At 36.4% G+C, this 6,026-nt stretch overlaps 2 long non-coding RNA genes across 3 annotated transcripts in view; one reads left to right on the forward strand and one right to left on the reverse strand.

The window, feature by feature from the left end:
* The first annotated feature begins 4,476 nt into the window (after positions 1 to 4,476).
* LOC107584226 (uncharacterized) lies at positions 4,477 to 4,857 on the forward strand. Its single transcript, XR_001609116.1, has 2 exons — positions 4,477 to 4,556; positions 4,672 to 4,857. It is a non-coding gene; the product is annotated as an uncharacterized lncRNA (long non-coding RNA).
* LOC107584145 (uncharacterized) overlaps positions 4,663 to 6,026 on the reverse strand; it is a 2,524-nt gene continuing 1,160 nt past the window's right edge. Inside the window, exons 2-3 of one of the 2 annotated variants that reach the window (XR_001609111.1) lie at positions 5,181 to 5,275; positions 4,663 to 4,819 (exon numbers count right to left, since the gene is read on the reverse strand). This is a non-coding gene — a long non-coding RNA (uncharacterized lncRNA). Of the gene's footprint in view, positions 4,820 to 5,048; positions 5,089 to 5,180; positions 5,276 to 6,026 lie in introns of those variants that run through there. The other variant, XR_001609112.1, reaches the window with a different exon arrangement.

Genomic DNA, 6,026 nt, shown 5'->3' on the forward strand with positions numbered 1-6,026 from the left:
CAATTTTTCCCCATTTCATATTCAATACAATATCTCCATTTTCAAATAATTCACCTGCAGGAAATATTCCAAGGCTGTAATCTTGAGTTGCACATGGATGCTCAGGTTTTTTTATTGGTGAATGAATGAATGAATGAATGATGCATTTATATAGCGCTCTATTGTGTATTGTATAAGGAGAACTGGGCTTAAGAACAGGCAACCAAGACACATTTGTCATATGTAAGGTCATTTATGTATGATATTTTAGAAACCAGAATATTTGTAGGTATAGTGTGAGACAAACTGAAGATCAAGAGGTCAATAAAACAATTTTGGGATATTTTATGAGCACAAAATGTTTTTTTAAGGAGTGTGATCTTAGTAAAGGATGGTTCAAACTAGTTTAATGTGATATTTATTGATTTCCAGTATGGACATTTTTAAAAACAAACGTTGTGTTGGTAGATATTATAAACATCTGAGATTAAATAGAAATGAAAATATTTTTATTCACCATGTATTTTGCCTAAAAAATTCACTTTAACATGTCTAAACAGTCATATGTGCTTCTTAATTTCCATATTATTTCATATCATATTATTTTTTAAGTATTATTTCAAAGAATATATTTTTAAGAAGCACAAAACATTTAAAGAGCATTGGTTTTATTACAACATAACTCACTCCATGGCATTTGGCTGTATTTTTTCTGGAATGACTCCCCCATCAACAAAATCTGCTTATAGTCTGTGCTTGAGTTGGCCAGAGATTCAAGTGTTTACTTCGCTGTTTATACTCAGACAGTGGTGAGTGTCCTCCTTCCGTTTGGACAATGTTCATTAAGTGGATCTCAATGGATACAAACAAAAATAAATTTTACTGTTTCTGTTGTGTTTTATTCATCCCTTTTTATTAAAAAGGTAAATATAAATAAAAAATATTTTTTAAATATAAATATTTATCACTCTCATTATTATTAATATTAATGAATATTTATCTTTTATTTGAACAAAAAAATATATATTTTTATAATTAATCATTTTTTATATTTTATTTTTACAGAAGGAAACTAGTTTTCTGTTTTAATATTATTGTTATTACAAAAAAAATATTATAACAGAAGAAAACTTTTTAGTTGTTGTTATTATTATTATGGTATTATACAGATGCAAATACACAAACAATTTTTCCCCATTTCATATTCAATACAATATCTCCATTTTCAAATAATTCACCTGCAGGAAATATTCCAAGGCTGTAATCTTGAGTTGCACATGGATGCTCAGGTTTTTTTATTGGTGAATGAATGAATGAATGATGCATTTATATAGCGCTTTATTGTGTATTGTTGTACACCCAAAGCGCTTTACAATCATGTGGGGGGGTCTCTCCTCAACCACCACCAGTGTGCAGCATCCACTTGGATGATGCGACGGCAGCCACAGGACAGCGGCGCCAGTACGCTCACCACACACCAGCTACAGGTGGAGAGGAGAGAGAGTCATAGAGGCAAGTGGTTGGGGATTATTAGGAGGCCATGATTGACAAAGGCCAGGGGGGCAATTGGCCAGGACACCGGGGTTACACCCCTACACTTTACGAGAAGTGCCATGGGATTTTTAATGACCACAGAGAGTCAGAGGTGGTAAGTTTAAGTCTAACATGCGTTACAAAGATGCATTCATAGACATGGGAGGAAATGCATACAAGGTGTTGTGAAAACAAGAGTGCAATGTACTGTGAGCAGCCGAGTGCTGGTAACTCGTGAAGCCTTTATCCAAAACTCATTTGGAGATCCAAACACAGAGACACCTTTAGTTTGTAAATGTTATTAAAAAGCCAGTATGACCAGAAAAAAAATATTTATGTAGAATTTATTTATTAACACCACAGCAGATGTATTTTATGTCAATGTATAGGAAAGCAATAGACTGTGTGTGTGTGTGTGTGTAGAGAGCGATTGAGGGAGGTAGACGTTTTGGGCCAGGCTCTCATTTAGAGCTTGAGTGTGTTTGTGTGTGGTCCCTGGTCTGTGCCTCTCTCTGACTCGTTCTACAGTGGCCATGTTAGACGGGCTTTTTAAGAAGGCACTGTGTTAATCCTCAGCATAGTTTACCAACCACATCGACACCAACAAGTGCTGCTGTCTAAATCTGATACACCAAACTACTCCCAAGTTTATTCCCCTCCCTTGAGAATTCCTTTTAGTTTCCATGGCAACAGTATTGTACTCATGGGAATAAGATGAAAATAACGATTTGAAACGATTAAATGAGATAAACTCAGTGATGAATCACAATCACTGTAAACACAATGTAAAGTGTGCTAAAGGTACTTCACCAAAAGAAAAGTTCTGTTTTCTGAGTCTACACTGCAAGGTTTCATTCAGATTGACACTGTGAAAATGTTTAAAGTACTTTTTGTATTACTGTGCATTATTTTTAATATTGCATGTTAGTTTATATTGTGTATCCCGTAGATTGCATTCTTCATCACACGACTGTAGAGATTTATTTATTTTTTTTACCATCATTGCATTTGTGTATACAATGAATTGCCAACATCCTGTTCCTCTCCTCAAGCGCGGGGCCAGGTGCGGCCGCACCAACTGCACCTCCCTAAGGACGGCCCTGCTTATGAGATAAGTCATATTTAGATAAAAAGTTTAAATTATGACATAAGTGTAATCAAATAATTGTGATATAAAACATTAAAAACATAATGACTATATGGCATTAATATGGTTTAAGTATGACTTTTTTATTATGTTGCAGAAAAGGCCAAATGCCCAAAAATAAATACATTATGTTTCCAATGCAATTTACATGCAAATTGGTTGGAGTAAAATAAATGTTTTGCAGAACATAAAAAATATGAACTTTTTGCCCTAATGATTTTGGCGTTAATATTAATCAAAGGTAATTATTATAAATGATTATATGACAAAATACAGTTTTACATGACTTTTGTATTAGTTATTAATGCCATCATGTTCTTAATTTTCACAACAGCACCATAATGAGCAATTCTCCTTTCTCTCACATTCACACCTTATTCCCAAAGTTTCTTGTATTGTTCCTGAAAGTCCATTGCCCATGGGCCGTTTCCTATAAATATGAAAACGAAAACTACTGTACCAAGTCTTTAAATAGCCACTGGATGTAGTTGAACTTTATAATCTGATTTAATTCTGTAAATGTTATTTTGATAAACTATCAGGACATTAACCAGACAGCCAGTGAGAATTAGACACTATTTTCTCAGATAATTAAAGGGGTCATATGATGCGATTTCAATTTTTCCTTTCTCTTTGGAGTGTTACAAGCTCTTGGTGTATAAAGAAGATCTGTAAAGTTGCAAAGACTAAAGTCTCAAATCCAAAGAGATATTCTTTATAAAAGCTAAGAGTCAACCACGCCTACCTAAAACGGTTCGTTCTAACATGCCCCCACATATCTACGTCATGATGTGGGAAGATTTGCCCAAAGGTTCACGCAAAGAAAGAAGGCGTAACTTTTATTCTCGCTGTAGTATTGTATGTGTAGTGTAGTATGTCGTGAAGACGCTGTGTTTCGTTGTGAAAGCGAAACTACTTTGTTTGGCCTTCCAAAAGAGGACGATATCTGCTTCGTCATGCCTAGAGCTGATCTGTGCTGGTCGCTGAGGGAATACATCAACTTAGTGCTGTGGATCGCCGGCACATTTTATGGAGGACTGTTTACTGATCCTGGGAGAGTAACGTTAGACTAAAATGCCGGCAGTTCTGACTCACGTAAGTACGTTTTCATTTAAAGGATTTGCCACTGCGACACTGTTTGAAAGGGGTCCCTTTTCACTGTTGCACTGTGGTGAGGGCACAGCTGTATGTGTTACTAAGCGTGAAAGTTCTGAAACTGAAGCTGTAGAACTAATAGAACGTGATGACACAGAAGAACTCATCCACAATATCCACATTGACCGCCACAAATATCCACCGCCCCCTGCTGCAGCTCCCGTGTCTCAAACACACGAGCGCGACTTTAGCACTAGATTTAGCAACTTTCAGACCCTTTTAGCGGCTTTTTTCCTGACAAACCTAGCGACTTTTTTGGATAAACCTTAGCTATGGTTCAGTTGGAAGATTTCGCCAGTGCTGTCCCGCGAATGCGAGGTCTGACTTTCCCGGAGAAGTGTCACCTCTCTCGGTGTCTGTTCTGTGCAGTGAGCGGCAGAGAAGCAGCGCATTCAGTTGGCCGCAGCGCAGCCGACTCGTCAATAAATGAGTACAAAACAGCGTTTCCTAGCACCTGTCGCTTACTGATTGTTTGGAATTATAAATATGAGCGTAGTTCATCTGTTAATATCACATGCACTTTTTTGTTTGTTGTTTTTTTTAGTTTGTTACTCAGATGCAGGCAGTGCGCTGCATGAGACCAAAAAGTAATATAGCCAAAATATGGAGTTTATTTTGTGTCTTTTTTATGGCATACATTTTTGTCTTTAATGTGAAGGCACTTGAAGCCCAGTGCCTGATATGCACAGGAACATTTCCAGTGTCAGATGTAGAACTGCCATGCCAGCCTTTGTGGAGAAAGGTAATGGTAATAGTGACTCACATTAAAAAACAAAAAACACCTAAAAAATAAAGAACATTTTGCTTTAGTGTTTTTAGCTTTATATACAAATCATTTTATTGATTTATTTTTACAGGCTCTCCAAGGAAGGTGATTTTCAAGGGACAGACAGGGCTTCCTGTTTTTGACGTTTCCACAACTTCAGACGTGTTACCTCGTGACAGATTTCAGATGTCTTTGTGGTGTTTATCTGTGCTGCTGCATGACCAATCACATCCTCCTCACTGTAAAAATAAATAAATAAAATTATGTGTTTATATATTTTAATATATAAATAAAGCAAAATTTTTAGCATCATTACGCCAGTCTTAAGTGTCACAATGTAGCAATATGCTTATTTTTTTAATTATACATACATACATACATTATTATTATCTGTGTTGAAAACAGTTGCGTTAAAAAAAATTCAGGATTCTTTAATGAATAGAATGTTAAAACGAACAGCATTTATCTGAAATGTTCCTGTGCATATCGGGCACTGGGCTTCAAGTGCCTTCACATTAAAGACAAAAATGTATGCAGGGCAAATTTAGTAAAATAGGAATCGATAATTGACAATGTTCGCTTTAGCTTTAGCTTGTGTACCTCCTGAGGGGGATTGCAACATTGGATGATGTTGAATGAGGTCTAAGGTTTTGCCTTGAAGATGTTGCCTCCTCTATCAACACCAAATCTTCTTCCTGCAAACAGAAAAGAAAAATGTAATGTTCTACTGATAGAATTCTAGGCTGTTGGGAGTAGTCACAAATAAAAACACCCCTTAGAAGTCAGGGGCATACTGAAATGTGGAAGTTAGTTAATTAAAAGGTCTTCAAAGCAAAGTCTCTGCCAGGCTATAGTGCTACTGGCTGACAAGTCCTGATTATCATTTGTTACTATTGAAGTAATTGAATCAGAATCAGAAGGAGCTTTATTGCCAGGTATGTTTACACATACGAGGAATTTGTTTCTGTGGCAGAAGCTTCCACAGTGTAACAGAATGACAGTTACAGAACAAAAAAACACAGATAATAAATAAATGTAAATTAAAAATAAAACAAGTAAATAAGGAATAAAAATATACAAATCGACAATTGTATGTACAGGTATATATAGACAGTTGTATGTACAGGTATATTATGTGCAAATTGAAATGTAGACTGAGTGTGTGTGTTAGATAAATAAGTGTATGAGTGAATAAATAGTGTGTGTTCCACAGTTATTGTTAAGTGTTCATGAGATGGATGGCCTGAGGGAAGAAACTGTTCCTGTGTCTGGTCGTTCTGGTGCTCAGAGCTCTGTAGCGTCGACCAGATGGCAACAGTTCAAAGAGGGAGTGTGCTGGATGTGAGGGGTCCAGAGTGATTCTGCCAGCCCTTTTGCTCACTCTGGATGAGTACAGTTCTTGGAGAGAAGGGAGGGTTGTACCAATGATTTGCTTAGCAGTCCGGA

The sequence above is a fragment of the Sinocyclocheilus grahami genome, unplaced genomic scaffold (genome assembly GCF_001515645.1).
Source record: "Sinocyclocheilus grahami isolate Dianchi unplaced genomic scaffold, SAMN03320097.WGS_v1.1 scaffold1.1, whole genome shotgun sequence".
Lineage (NCBI taxonomy): Eukaryota > Metazoa > Chordata > Actinopteri > Cypriniformes > Cyprinidae > Sinocyclocheilus > Sinocyclocheilus grahami.